A 16,241-nucleotide genomic window follows, 5' to 3' on the forward strand; every position below is an offset into this window, starting at 1 on the left:
ATGGAGATTACCCCAGTACAGGCCTTCGGAACCGCCGGGATTATTCGTGGTCGGTCATTGTTAGGCAGCAACTCACCTTCCGATAGGAATCCTGTTCATGCTCCTCGCTACACCCTTTGCAGCTTGTCAGTTGGCATTCACGGTCTCTCTGTTGGTGACAAAATCAACCAGGTGCGCAAACCGAGTGCCTAATAGTGTGTATCCATAATTTCTTTCGGGAATATTGTAGTTTTTCGTGGAAGGCGGGGGGTGGGGGGGGGTTGTTTGAGGGGAGAACAGGGAGTGTCTCCCTGACATTGATGCTTATTTCGTCTCAGGTAAAACATGATGCAGAGACGTTTCACACCTTGTGACAATACAGTGCGGTAACGGAATACTTCCCGCGTGATACCATATTAAGTGCTGGAGAGCCCCATTCGTTCAGCTTCTTTCTCCTGTGAGAGTTGCCGCAATACTGTATCCAGCGAGAACATCTCTTCCAGCAGTGTAATGTGTTGTGCACAGCATTCATTGTATGGCCAAATGTTCGTCTACAATCTGCGCCACACGAATGTGATCGGCTTGAATTTCAACACTGGAAATGTTGTCATCTGAAGTGGAGTTGCATGGCCTGATTCAAATTCCTTGCTATTCAATCACAGTTACTTTCGGAACATTACGCTCTCTTATTAACATCCAGTAGCTGGTAGTGGATACCAACTTGGGGGCGGTTTCTTTAAACATAAGAACATCATTAACAAATGGCTCAAATGGCTCTGAGCACTATGGGACTCAACTGCTGTGGTCATAAGTCCCCTAGAACTTAGAACTACTTAAACCTAACTAACCTAAGGACAGCACACAACACCCAGCCATCACGAGGCAGAGAAAATCCCTGACCCCGCCGGGAATCGAACCCGGGAACCCGGGCGTGGGAAGCGAGAACGCTACCGCACGACCACGAGATGCGGGCATCATTAACATTTTTCACTTTTACCGCCGACCATATATCCGTCGACGCCTCCTACTTTCAATGGTTCTTTGGAGCAAAACATCACCGTATAGAATAGGACAACGTTTTAAAGCTTTTTTGTGCAGGTACGTACTCTCGATGAGTACCACGCTTCACAGTTCCAGCTGAATTGCACCTTTTGTAGGGAACAACGTGAAACGCGTTTTATTGCTGTGTTGATGCACATTGGGCAATGAACACGTGAGCGATCTAGCCGTACTCCTAAAGGCAGTGACATGAAACGGCAATTTACACATGTCGCAATGGTAAGCGTTTAGCTTGGAAGCAAAAACTGAAATTCACCTCAGGTTTCTAACTTCATCCATGTAGAATAAATTGTGTTCTGAAACTGGATGAATCTCTTTGAAGTACCCTGTATTTCTTCCCACTGTCGCATGGATTCAGATATGCTCCTGGTTTCCAGAAAGGCAGACTTTACATGTAGTGAGAACTGGGCGTTTTAGAAGAAACATTTAATTTTCCTCGTATCTAAAATGGACCTTTCTAATGGACAGAGGACATTCGGAGTACGGCAGGAAAGGCAAGACGTGCGCTCCTTCCTGTGGCGAGGCACCAAACTGCCTCATAGTGTGAGACTAAGAGCGGCTCCTTCCCCGAAACTACTGTACCCTGTTAGTCACTAAGAGAACTTGTGGATATTGTAACGAATATGGCCCCTTAATTGGCTGTATATCACATGGGAGCAAGAGCCATGGGTAGTCGTTTTTGTAAGCGCCATTGGAAGCCATCGATACCAGTTCATTTCACATGCACTTTCACAAACAGTAGCCGTCCATTTTTTCGCGCTCTGCATCGAACTTCACCTTTGGAAAATGCTAAACGTTCTGACATCCACTTTCCCATCAAAATGGTACGGTTTACATTGCTAAGTGTTTGCTGCCCCTTGTAGTGCTCACTCTCACTCTTGATCTTGTTTCAAATCATCTTATTACTTTAAACTGCAGTTGCCTAGGTGTACCTTTACAGCCACCTCACTCATTTTTCCGTGCTCTTATCAAGCACTCCACCTATACCAGCTCCACCACAGACTCATCTAGTAGTAGGGCCACACATATTATGTTACCTCATGAAATCTCTTGGGGTTACTGTCATGTGGTACTGCTAAGAAAACTCATTAGATCGAGAATTGTAGCCTGAATATCCGAGTGTCACCTGCATATGAGTATGTCATTCAGTATGAGAGTGTCGCCTAAATATGACGGTGTCACATGTCTATGAGAGTGTCATATGTGTATGAGTGTGTAAAGTGCGTATGAGATTGTCATGTGTATGTGTGTGCATACATGCATGTGTTCATGTGTATGTATATGTGTATATATGTGTGTGTGTCTGTGTGTGTGTGTGTGTGGGTGTGTGTGTGCTCAAATGGTTCAAATGGCTCTAAGCACTATGGGACTTAACATCTAAGGTCAGCAGTCCCCTAGACTTAGAACTACTTAAACCTAACTAAGCTAAGGACATCACAAACATCCATGCCAGAGGCAGGATTCGAACCTGCGTCCGTAGCAGCAGCTCGGTTCCGGACTTAAGCGCCTAGAACCGCTCGGCCACAACGGCCGGCATGTGTGTGTGTGTGTGTGTGTGTGTGTGTGTGTGTGTGTGTGTGTGTGTGTGTGTGTGTGTGTGTGTGTGTGCGTGTGTGTGTGTGTGTGTGTGTCTGTGTGTGTGTGTGTGTGTGTTTCATGTGTAAGGAGTGTCATCTGAGTACTAGTGTATCATCAGTGTATTAGTAGGTCTTCCCAGTATCAGTCTGTAATTATAGTATGAGTGCCCCATTTGATTGTGAGTGTACCAAGTGTGTATGAGAGTGTCATGTGTGTATGAGATTGACACATGTGCTTAAGAGCATCATCTGTGCATGAGAATGTCACGTATGTATAAGAATGTCATGTGGATGTGGCAGTGTCATGTGTGAATCAGAGTGACATCTGAATGAGACATCATCTGAATATGAATGTGGTATACGAACATGAGTGGATCGTCTGAATATCAGCAAGTCATCTCACTGTAGTTGGGTTATGTCACTGTCAGGGTGTCGTATGAGTGTGTTTCATATGTATGGGAGCTCCATGTCTATGATACTGTCATGTGTGTATGAGAGTATCATATGTGTACGAGACTGGCATGTGAGTATGAGTGGGCCATTTCTGCATGATTAGGTCATCTCAGTATGAGAGTCTTTACAGTGTTAGTCATCTCTCATATGAGTATGAAAGTCGTCACAGTGACTTGCTATCTCAACGATGCCAAGTAGTGCTTTTATTTAGTGGCACACAACTGGAAGTCTAAATCTACTCAAGTGATATTTCCTTTATTATCATTTATTTAAGTTTCAACCATCAACTTACGAATTTGTTGCTGGTCATTCAATTTATACTCAGTAGCAATGTTTGTGTTTGTAGGTCCTGTCATCTAATTTTCTGCCATTCAGCTAGCTACAATCGACAACAATTAAAATTCCCTGAACATTTAAAAAAAAACAGGCTAGTTTAAAACTAGATTTTTTGTTGTCTGATTTTTCAACATTCAGGTAGAAACGAACCTATATCTTCCTAAACATCGTTTGACACCAATAGTATTTTTCTGTACTTTCCAGTAATTCATGTTGAAGCTGCAAGCCAATTATTTTCGAAAGTACTGCTCATTTCAAAACCGAAGTCCTTGTCAGATCCTACTGCAAGGGGTCGGAAATGAAAACGAATGTCTCTAAACACTGAAGGAGTTCCTTATATACTTCTTGTAAAGTAAAAGACACTCGAGACCGTAAACTTGCTTTTAAGGCGACGATTCACTGGCGCTCTTAGAGAATGTCATCAACGGGTTTGTACTCTAGCAGATTGGGCCAACAGGCTTATTCATAAAAACAGGCCAGGACTACAACTTGCAGCAATCTGGAAGGCCGGGAACTAGAAATAAGCCACAAAGAAAGTCGTTTCATTTCAGCTATAGAATTTGTCTGACATGAGTAGGAAAGAGCTGTATTAAACGCACTGCTTTTAGTTGATATTGATACCAACGGACAGGAAGTTATGGGCACGAGAATTGGAGTGTCGCAGAAAGTAGTTCATTTTCGTGTCTGTTTCCTTGTACAAGTTTCTATAGCCGGAATACGTCTGGCTTGATTCACAATTTGAAGGACTATGAAATGTTTCAATAATGTCAGGCATTTATCAGGTTACTCAGCTTTCGAGCTTTCTTTTTGTATGCTTCTGAGATAAATGCTTTAGACTGTGACACCATAGGTGAAGTTAATCTAACTAGACTATTTCCTTTCTTAGATATAAAATAAATTTGAAATGTACTCATATCAGGTTTGTTTGGAGCGTCTTTAGGAAATGAATGCCTGCGTTAACTAGAAAATGTGCCACAGTCTGTACATGATGTAGAAATTGTATTCCATGTGATGTACGCCAAATGTGCCTGAAATAAAGTGCATCTTAATATTAAGAAGTCTTCGGTTATTTAAGGTTTCTGTGTTTCTTTTGATAGTGCCTGTTTTTAAATACTCTTTCTGTCATTCACTCAATATTGCTAGATACATAAACAAATGTTCTGTTTTGAAAGCAATTTAACGTTGCTCGTTATGTGTCGATGAATAACTGTGACAGAATAAGCATACAGAGAAGGCTCCAACTTCGACAGTGTGAATTTTATCAAAGTAAAATAGTCTCAGAACACTTACGAATAAAACACACATGGCGTACATTTTGTCGCACTAAGCATCTTTGTAAGCATATGTCTTGTTCCCTCTGCATATTTACTTTTGCGAGTGTTTATTACGAGGACATTCCGAAAAGTAACGCTTCCGAAATTTTTATGTAAAAACTTTTAATGCTTTTTAAATAAAACAAGCGTTATTAGCATTCCACATCTTTATTCTTCAATTCTACATAGTTATTTATCAAAGTAATCATCCTGGTGACACACAAATTTCTCGCTAGAGGAACAATTTTGTTTATCGTCACTGTAGAATGTCTGAATTTGTCGATGGGGCCACATCATCACCTCTGCTTACACCACGTCAGAACTATCAAGTTAAAGTTTTCGCAGGTGTTCGTTAAATTTTGGAAACAGATGAAAATCGGGTGGTGCCACCAAGCCGCTACCATGGTGTTGCTGAAAATTAAGGAAAATGTTCCCGAATTGAAAAACGCCTCTATTTGCAGAGACGCGTATGAATACTGGCTTATGATTTAAAGGCTACGAAAGACAAAGAAATGAAGCCGAGGAACAAAATAAAAAGGTGTATACTTTACAATGCCTACTGAGTAATTAAGTCTGTGTTTAATGCAGTTTCCCGATTTTACGTACTAGGTCTCCATCAAAAGAGGAGAAGTAATAACTATCTGTTCAAGAATGTAGAGTACGTCTATTACAAGTAGGAGCGGAGATGCGTCGAGTTATCGATTCAAGATAGTTGAATGAAACTTACGAAATAGCAGATAGTGAGATTATTTTATTATTCACTAAGCTTTGCACATTCGGTTACTGTTTAATGATACCACGCTCCTAGTGTCTCTTTACGCAGTGCTGAGTTCCGGGTTCCATAAGGGGAGGGTGCCTCCCGCGCGAGTGAGGTAATTAAAAACACAGCCCATTCGCTGAACGGCGAGAGCTCTGTCACGGACCAGACTGTCAGTGGAGGGACGCCACGTGAAGTCAATGGGCAGGACGAACAGCTACGGCTCATTAATGGTCTAGACTTCTAAAGCAGTTTGTTTCACGACATCCATTCACTGGCGCTCTTTCTTAAGTTTATGAAGATGCAGCGTTCCTCGCTGGACAATGAATACTGTGTCGATTTTCTCAAACAAGTTTAATGGTAGTTGTAAGGCAAGCTATTTGCCGGTAATCAGTTTTACTTAGACGTGCTTTCTGTTCCTCAATAGAGCGTGTTTTCTAGGGTAATCAGTGCTCATCTGTCTCTAAAGGCTTGCCACTAGCAAAATTAACTATGCAGCATTTCTTTTCTGGCACTCAGTAACTGTACTCTTGTAATCGATGTTCTCATTCAAGGCAAAGACGAAGCGCCGGCCATTAGCAAATGTAACTGTGCAGTGATTTTCACTTTGCGGTAAAGGACTATGTTAACTATAGGTGTTGGTTGAAAGATAAGGTTGTGGGGCCAATATCCATATGTTGTGCTTCTTAGGAGTGTTATCAGCTTTGAAACTGATTGACGTTTGTCTGTTTTAGAAAGTGTATTTTCTTCTTGTTACGCGCCCGTTCCGTGGGGCGACTGCCTGCCTGTACAGCGGCACTTAGTACAAGCGTAAGCTTCAGTAGTACAGCCCGTTTGCCGGGGCACTGTGTGTTTCATGTTACTGGTTGTGGCATGGACAATAAGATAGTGTGTACGGGATCGCAGGAACTCATATCACTAACGAAATTCATTAACGAGCCTGAAACTTAGGTGAATGGCGATCTGGCAGGGACAATAGAAGTAGTGCATCAGGAATAGGCCTAAACTACATGACATAGCCCCTATTCGAAGCCTGGTACACCTATTAACAGATCACGGTCCATATCTCAACATTTCCATCGAGTGGGCTGTAGTGACACATCAGTCTGTGAATGTGGAGAGGAAGGTTCTGCTGATCATGTAGTTTTCAGTTGCCCCCTTCTTCAGGTAGAGAGAGACTACAGGCGATTTGACTGGAAGCTGCAAATATTTGATACCAGAAGTTGTGAACTACAGTTAACATGATTGAACATAGAATATGTAAAAGGTAACTGCTTAACTTCCATAATATAAGGTCAAGAGGGTGCTCTAAGCATCAAAAGAACGTCAAAAGATCACGAGAAGCTTTTTCTCCATTACAGACAATGATAGGCACATATGAATTTAATTAAGAGACCTTTAAAATACACAAAAAGATATAAGTTACCCGCTTGAAAATTTAATTAATTTCTTTTAGTTTATGTTTTCTTTTTTATTTATTCCTATTTTCAGTTTTGTGTTTTATTCCCACAGTCCTGTTACCAGTGATTACTGTTAACATAATTTATCGCTATCATAAAATCTAAATCATTGTATGTCACTGTGATTACTGAATATGTACGACTAACAGGTCAATAGTTCATGCCAATACACTGAACTGAAGTGAAGAAAAGTGAAGGGAATCTGAATTTATTCTTTGTTTTTCAAATGGATTCACATTAACTGTTCATGCGATATTAATTGATTTGCCTGAGGTGCTCTTTATGTGAGTATGCTCTTTGTGTCAAAGACTTTCTGATAACGCTTGCTATTTTTGGATTTTACACGTAAAAATTAAGGTATCGAACGTCAGCATATTGTAGTTGTATAAAGATTTCAATAAACAGTTTTGGTAATGGCCCTGTTAAGTAACGCATGGTTACACGGCTTTTTATCAGAAATGATTAGTTAATTAATTAATACATATGTACGTTTGTACCAGAATGTAAAGCTTTAAAGCTGATTATCACTTGTTGTTTTCTCTGAGATATATGCTGTTTCATCTTAACGTGGTCGTAATCATTGCTAGAGTGTACCCATTAATTCTTATGAAAAATAATATTGGTTACTATATTTGCTTCTACGGATTCAGTGGTTTCCTCTCCCAGATCCTGATATCCTGTTATCATATTTCATTTAATATTTTCTGTCACATACTCTGCGTCTGCCTTTTCTGCATATTTTTCTGTCTTGAAATTATTTTTGCGTGGCATAGTTTTATCTCGTATTTTTCTTCAACTACTTGGGACTTTAGTAATTCTAAACCTAAAGTAGCAACTTCATTTTCCAAGTTTTGTTCGAACTACTGGAATACAGAGTCGTTATAAAATATATCAGCATCTGTTGCGTCACGTGTAAGCATTGTTTTATCAGTTATTTGACGTGGTCATTTGAGTCGTGAGTCTCCTGAATGGTCAGATGTGGACCGCCACGATTTCCTTCCCCTGCTGTGCCAACGTCTTCAAATGAGCGTAGCACTTGCAAACTACAAATTCAATTATTTGCTGGATGTATTCCAATCACTGTTTTCCTCTTCATTTTTACCCTCCACAGTTCCCTCTAGTACCAACGATGTTATTTTGTGATGTCTTAACCGATGTCCTTCTACCTATCAGTGATATTTATTTATTTATTTCCTCGCCGATACTCCAGAGAACCTCATCATCACCAAATTTTCAACGTTCTTCTCTAGCGCCATATGTCAAATGCTTTGATTCTCTTCTGCTCCGGTTTATCCACAGTCCATGTTTCACTACCACACGATTCGGCACTCTAAACGCATATTCTCAGAAAATCTCTTCCTCAAATTTAGACCTGTGTTTGGTACTAACGGACTTGTCTTGGCCAGGAAAGCCCTTTATGCCAGTGCTAGTCTGCTTACCCCGTCCGTCACTGATTATTTTTCTGTATAGTTAGTATAATTCCTTAGCTTCATCTTCTCCGTCACCATCAATACTGATCTTAAGATTCTCATCTCTGCTACTTGTCATTAGGTTCGTCTATCTTCAATTTACTCTCAGTCCATATTCTGTACTCATTAGGTTGTTCATTCCATTGAGCATAACATATAATTGTTCTTCAGTCTCACTAAGGATAGCAACGTCATCAGCTATTCTTATAATTGATATTCTGTCACTTTCAATTTCAATTCCAGTCTTGAACCTTTCCTGTATTTCTACCATTGCTTCTGCGACGCACATATTGAACAGTAGGAGCGAAAGGCTGCATCCCTGTCTCACCCCCTTCTTAATAACAGAACTCCGTTCTTGGTCTTGAACTCTAATTGTTCTATCTTGGCTCTTGTATATACAGGGTGGTCCATTGATAGTGACTGGGCCAGAAATCTTACGAAATAAGCATCAAACGAAAAAACTATATACAACGAAACTCGTGTAGCTTGAAGTCGGAAACCAGACGGCGCTATGGTTGGCCCGCAAGATGGCTCTGCCGTAGGTCAAACGGATATCAAATGCATTTTTTAAAATAGGAACCCCCATTTTTAATACATATTCGTGTGGCACGTTAAGAAATATGAATGTTTTAGTTGGACCACTTTTTTCGCTTTGTGGTAGATGGCGCTGTAATAGTCATAAACGTATAAGTACGTGGAATCATGTAACATTCCGCAAGTAGGGACGGTATTTGCTTCGTGATACATTACACGTGTTAAATTGGACCGTTTACCAATTGCGGAAAAGGTCGATATCGTGTTGATGTATGGCTATTGTGATCCAACTGCCCAACGGGCGTGTGCTATGTATGCTGCTTGGTATCCTGGACGACATCATCCAAGTGGCCGGACCGTTCGCCAAATAGTTACGTTATTTAAGGAAACAGGAAGTGTTCAGCCACATGCGAAACGTCAACCACGACCTGCAACAAATGATGATGCCCAAGAAGGTGTTTTAGCTGCTGTAGCGGCTAATCCGCACATCAGTAGCACAGAAACTGCGCGAGAATCGGGAATCTCAAAAACGTCGGTGTTGAGAATGCTACATCAACGTCGATTGCACCAGAACCATATTTCTATACACCAGGAATTGCGTGACTACGACTTTGAACGTCGTGTACAATTGCGCCACTGGGCACAAGAGAAATTACGGGACGGTGACAGATTTTCTGCACGCATTCTATTTAGCGACGAAGCGTCATTCACCAACAGCGGTAACATAAACCGGCATAATATGCACTACTGGGCAACGGAAAATCCACGATGGCTGCGACAAGTGGAACATCAGTGACCTTGGCGGGTTAATGTATGGTGCGGCATTATGAGAGGAAGGATAATTGGCCCCCATTTTATCGATGGCAATCTAAATGGTGCAATGTATGGTGATTTCCTACGTAATGTTCTACCGATGTTACTACAAGATGTTTAACTGTATGATAGAAGGGCGACGTACTTCGAATATGATGGATGTCCGGCACGTAGCTCGCGTTCGGTTGAAGCGGTATTGAATAGCATATTTCATAATAGATGGATTGGTAGTCGAAGCACCACACCTTGGCCCGCACGGTCACTGGATCTGACGTCCCCGGATTTCTTTCTGTGGGAAAGTTGAAGGATATTTGCTATCATGATGCACCTACAACGCCTGACAACATGTGTCAGCGCATTGTCAATGCATGTGCGAACGTTACGGAGGGCGAACTACTCGCTGTTGAGAGGAATGTCGTTACACGTATGGCCAAATGCAGTGAGGTTGACGGACATCATTTTGAGCATTTATTGCTTTAATGTGGATTTACAGGTAATCACGCTGTAACAGCATTCGTTCTCAGAAATGATAAGCTCACAAAGGTACATATATCACATTGGAACAACCGAAATAAAATGTTCAAACGTACGTACGTTCTTCATTTCAATTTAAAAAACCTATCTGTTACCAACTGTTCGTCTAAAATTGTGAGCCATATGTTTGAGACTATTACAGCGCCATCTATGAAAAAGCGAAAAAAGTGGTCCAATTAATACATTCATATATCTTTACGTACTACACTCATATGTAATAAAAAATGGGGGCTCCTATTTGAAAAAATGCAGTTGATATCCGTTTGACCTATGGCAGCTCCATCTAGCGGCCCAACCATAGCACCATCTGGTTTCCCCCTTCAAGCTAGACAAGTTTCGTAGTTCGTAGTTTTTTCGTTTGACAATTTTTGGGGAGATATTTGGCCCGGTCACGATCAATGGACCACCCTGTATAGTAATTTAACTTGTGTCTCCCTGTATCTTACCCCTCATTTTCTAATTATCTCTAACAGCTTCCTCCGTTTCACACCATCGAACGCTTTTTGAAGGTCGACTAATCCTATGAGCGTGTCTTCATTTCTCTTCAGTCTTACTTCCATTATCAACCGCAACGTCAGAATTACCTTTCTGGTACCTTTACCTTTCCACAATGCAAACTAGTCGTCATTAGCACACACTCAGTGTTTTGTTTTTCTATTCTTCCGTATATTTTTCTTGTCAGCAACTTGGATGTGTGATCTGTTGAGCTGTTTGTGAGATAAATCTCTCTCCTGTCGGCTCTTGCCAACTTCTAAATTGTGTAGATAATGTTTCTTTCCAAAATTCAAATGGTATGACACCTGATAGTCGTTTTTCTGCCTCTTCCTCTAATTATTTTAGAAATTCTATGGGAATGTTATCTTTCCCTTCTGCTTTATTCAATATTAAGTCTTCCAAACTCCCTTTACATTCTGATTATAGTACTAGATATCCTGTATTTTAAGTATCGGCTAGATTCTTCTTTTATCACATCATACAAGTGTTCCCCCTCATAGAGGATTTCGATGTACTTTTTCCAAGCATCCTCTCTCCCCTCTGCCTTTATCAGTGGAATTCCCTTTGAACTCTTGAAGTTGCCGCCCTTGCCTTTAATTTCCCCGAAGGTTGTTTTAACTTTTCTTAATTCTGAGTCAGTTCTTCCGACAGAAATTTTATTTTCGACTTCTCCACATTTTTCATGCAGCCATTTTGCCTTAGCTTCTCAGTACTTTCTGTTTATTCAATTTTTTACTGACTTGTATTTCTGTACTCCTGAACATCCCTGAACATTTTCTACTACCATATCTAATCTACCAACTAAAGTATTTCTTTCTGTTACCCACAGTTTGTTCGCAGCTATCTTCTGTATACCTATGTTTTTCTTTCTAACTTCTGTGGTAGCTTTTTTTAGAGATACCCATTCACCTTCAACTGAACTGCCTCTTGAGCTATTTTTTATCGTAATATATATAGCGTCAGAGAATTTCAAGCGTATCTCTTCACTTCTTAGCCCTTCTGTATCCAACTTCTTTGCACATTGATTCTTCCTGACTAATCTCTTTAACTTAAGCCTAATCTTGTCGCTACCAAATTGTGATCTGAATCCATATATGTATCACGCCTTGCAAATTCATTACTGTTTTCAGAATGTCTGTCTGGTCATGGTGTAATCTAATGTAATTTTCCCGTATGTTCCGGTCTTTTCCAAGTATGCGTCTTCCTCTTGTGATACTTGAACATAGTATTCGCTATTACTAGCTGTTGTTTACTGAAGAATTCAATTAATCTTTTCCCCTCTCTCATTCTTTGTACCAAGCCCATTCTCTCCCGTAATTCTTTCTTTTGCTATGTCCCCTACAACTGCGTTCCAATCCCCCAAGACTATTAAGATTTTTATCTTCCTTTATGTACTATATTATCCGTTCGTTATTCTCATATACTTTCTCTATGTCCGCTCCCGTTAGCTGAGTAGTCAGCGTGACAGAATGTCAATCCTGAGGGCCCGGGTTCGATTCCCGGCTGGGTCGAAGATTTTCTCCGCTGACGGACTGGGTGTTGTGTTGTCCTAATCATCATCATTTCATCCCCATCGCAAGTCGCCGAAGTGGCGTCAAATCGGAAGACTTGCACCAAGCCAACGGTCTACCCGTCTGGAGGCCCTAGTCACACGACATTTCTTTATTTACTTTCTCTAGGTCTTCGACTTCGGCTTCCGTTGTTGGCACGTATACCTGAGCCATCGTTGTCGGTATAGGCAAGCTGTCTACTCTGGTGAGAACAAACGCCTCACAGAACTGTCCACAGTAATTCAATCTCTGCCCTACCTTCCTATCCATAAAGAGTCTCATTCCTGAACCGAAATCCTTCCTTCAGTTTCATTTCCACTGAACCCCAATATATCTAGACTGAGCTTTTGCATTTCAATTTCAAGATTTTAAAGCTTCGACATCTCGTTCAAACTTCCGACATTCCTCGCCCCGAGACACAGAAAGTTATACTTTTTTTGGTTATTCAATCTTTTTCTAATACTTATCTCCCCCTTGACAGTCCCGTCTGGAGAAATGAGTGGAGGAGTAGGCTGCAATATTTTTCCAATGGAGAGATCACCATGAAAACAATTAAGTCACACATTATGTGTCTTTAATGCAGTGGCTCCATTGCCTTCTGCATCCTCACGCCGTTGATCATTGCTGACTCTGCCGCTGTTTGGGATAGTTTCCCAAGCCAACTGTCCGCTCCTCCGCCCTCTTCGACAAGGACGTTGGCTGAATAAGAGCAACTTATTATGACGGAAGTATTCGGCAGCTATTGTTGATAATTTTTATTCAGAATTTAAGCGGCGGTGGTGTTCGAACCCTGAACGGAGGATGTTTTGATTACTAATTAAAGACGTTGTCCCTAGACCATGGATAATCTTTCATTGGTGACGCATCGCGACTGTATGGCGGACGATCGACGATAGTGAACTCAAGCCGTCGCATTCTTGCAAATGTCGCGGTGCTCGTGTGTTTCCTGGCATTGTCATAATGAAGAAGAGTATGCACTATGTGTGGACGAACTCTTGGAATTCAAAACTCTCATGCACCGACATAATAGTTATGTTCAACACGACTATGTTACACGCTACAACTCGTCACAGAGATTTAAAAAGACGTAGAGGATAAAGATGCAGAACCTTAATAGCGATCGTTTTATTTATAAAGGCTTAAAAGTTTTCACATAAACAATTCGGAAGCATTAATGTTCAGCAAGTGCCCGTAATTGATGCAATCAGTTTCGACGTGTCCACATCTGATATTTTGCCGAAGGTTTTTGAATTGTCAACTGTTAGTGCAAATTACTAATTACGAATATCCTGTAGGTAGATAAACCACCATAAATCATTGTTTCCAAACCCGACCTACATTTTTATTCAACTCTGTTCATCGCACTTGTGCACGTTTCCATACAGTTTATCAATAGATCATACGGTTCATTGTTCTTTCAATGAAATTGTTTCGATCTCCAGACTAACTTGTTGTGTACACCGAAACAAGCAGAGATGTATCCCACGCTCTATGCTGGGAATTACTCCAGGGGAGACTGGTGCAAGTTGACGATATTAGAAGTTATTTTTAATGAAGTTATTTCTGGATACAGTATGGTACTATTTACATGTATTAATACAATGACCTTTCATTGGAGTGTAGCTAGCTATACAAATTTCTATGTTAATATAAATGTCATTAATTTTGTGAATTTAAAAGTTATTGCGAGTCTGTCATGTGGCCTCAGTAGAATACGTTTTTAATTCTCAGAAAGTGTAAGACAGTACTTGAATTAATGAAACATTGTTAACCCCAGCTGCACTCAGTTATCAGTAGTTAGGTTATCATGAGCGATGGTGAGTAAGTTACTGTAACAGCAATAATGTCACCTGCCTCACGTGTGTGCCACTTCTCATAAGCAAAGCTCCAGATGTGCGCCCCCTGTCCCCTGACCCCCTCCCCATCCAGCTGTTGGAACACAAGGCACAGCGGTATGTACAGTGTCACTGTCAACCCCTGCGTACAGAGGGGTGTGATATGGAGCGCGCACTTATGTATCATGCCGTTGAAGTAGATAGATATTAATTTCTATTTTATTTTCTAAAGCAGCCTCAGTATTCAAGCCATGACCATTCCAAATTTCATCGAAATCGCTTAGGCGGTTTAAGCGTGAAAATCTAACAAAATTTCTCCTTAAATTATGTTACTATATTATGGATTGAATCGTATAACGTAGAACGTATCAACCAATAAAAACATTTCTAGAAACGTGATAAAGCTCTAAAGAAAAAGAATAAATAGCTTTTTCGGAGAGGGAATATTTTTGCCTACTTCACGTAATATTCATCAAATCAACAACTATCTGGTAGTGCACACTGGCTTAGGTTTGGTTACATTAGATTCAGTTTCCGTTCCATACACCCAAAGATGAGACTGTTCTCGTGGGTGTGGAACTTGTAAGAAGGTGTAAAATAAAAAACATAAAACATTTGAGTATAATACTTACTACCCTGATCAATTGTCAGGGGATCGTCAAAACAGGTGAGTACGTTACAGTAAACTGGAACCGCTAATATTTATAGTATTAATACACTGTCACAATGAAACATAGACATTCACATTGAAAAAAATTTATCGTACACAAAATAGCTAACCATTACTCTTATGACAAAATGCTGTCAAAACTGAAATCTAACAGATATATTTACTTAAGCTAGTCTAGCAGTGCCTGTTAAGATATTCATCTATTGAGTAAAAGGAGTTGCGTATCAAAAAGTCTCTCAGAATATGTTTAAACTGTGCTTTATCTGAAACCAAGTTTTTAGCGTTTGCTGGCAATTTATTGAAAATGTGTGCTCCTGAATATTGGACCCCTTTTGGACCAAGGTAAGTGATTTTAGGTCATTATGTGGATTGTTGTTATTCCTATTATTGGTATTATGTGTTGAGCTATTGGTTGGAAATAGAGATCTAGTATTTGCAACAAATTTCATTATGGAATAAATATACAGAGAAGCAGTGGGTAGAATACAGAATTTCATGATTAGGTTTGTACAAGATTTTCTTGAATTTATATCCCAAATGATTCTTATTACACGCAATTGCACGCTAAAAACTTTTGCTCTGTTTGATGAGTTACTGCAGAATATGATTCCGTACGACACAATAGAATGCAAGTAAACGAAGTATGCAAGTTTTCTTTAATATTTATGTCCTGAAGTATTCTGTTTTCTTTCTCGTGGACCAGGCTATCTTAATGCCAAATTTCGACGAAATCGGTTATAAAGTTTAGTGTTGAAACGTAACAGACAGAGCTACTTTCGCATTTATAATATTGTCAGGTTGGTGCCAACGATCGTAACGTTTTTTCGTAATTTTAATACACTGAACATGTAAACATAACAGATACTTTTAGCTACGAATAATATATTCTCCGCCAACATTTACAACACTCGGTGAACGGCGGGATAAGTTTACGATTCCGCTAATGTAGAAATCAAGTGGTTTTTGGCGTATTGCTAGGGTCTCCTAGAACGCCGCCAACCCGCAACGTAGCACCGCTATGCAGGTCATCGCTCACGCTCCGCAGGCGCACCGTTCCAAGTCAGCCGAACTTCGGCTGTCCTGCAGGAAGCCGGTAAGATCAGAGGGCGCACACCAGAGCAGTAGAGGCCGCCATGTCTCTGCACCTTTGGTGCATCCGCCGCGTCATTTTCATCAGCCAGTCTGAGCCCACATCTCTAGACCAGTAACTACCTGGTAGTCATCTGTACGCGGCTATAACTGCCCTCGCCCGGCGAGCAGCGGGCAGTTCTGTCTCCGGCAGCAGAATTAGAAGTTCGCCAGCATCACGCTACCGCCCGGACTCGACGTCGCCCCTTGCCACCGGGGACCACCACGTATTGCAATACGCCACTCCGGCTGTGGACTCTGAAGCTGGAACTCCTTGTA

This window comes from Schistocerca nitens, chromosome 2, assembly GCF_023898315.1.
Source record: "Schistocerca nitens isolate TAMUIC-IGC-003100 chromosome 2, iqSchNite1.1, whole genome shotgun sequence".
NCBI lineage: Eukaryota > Metazoa > Arthropoda > Insecta > Orthoptera > Acrididae > Schistocerca > Schistocerca nitens.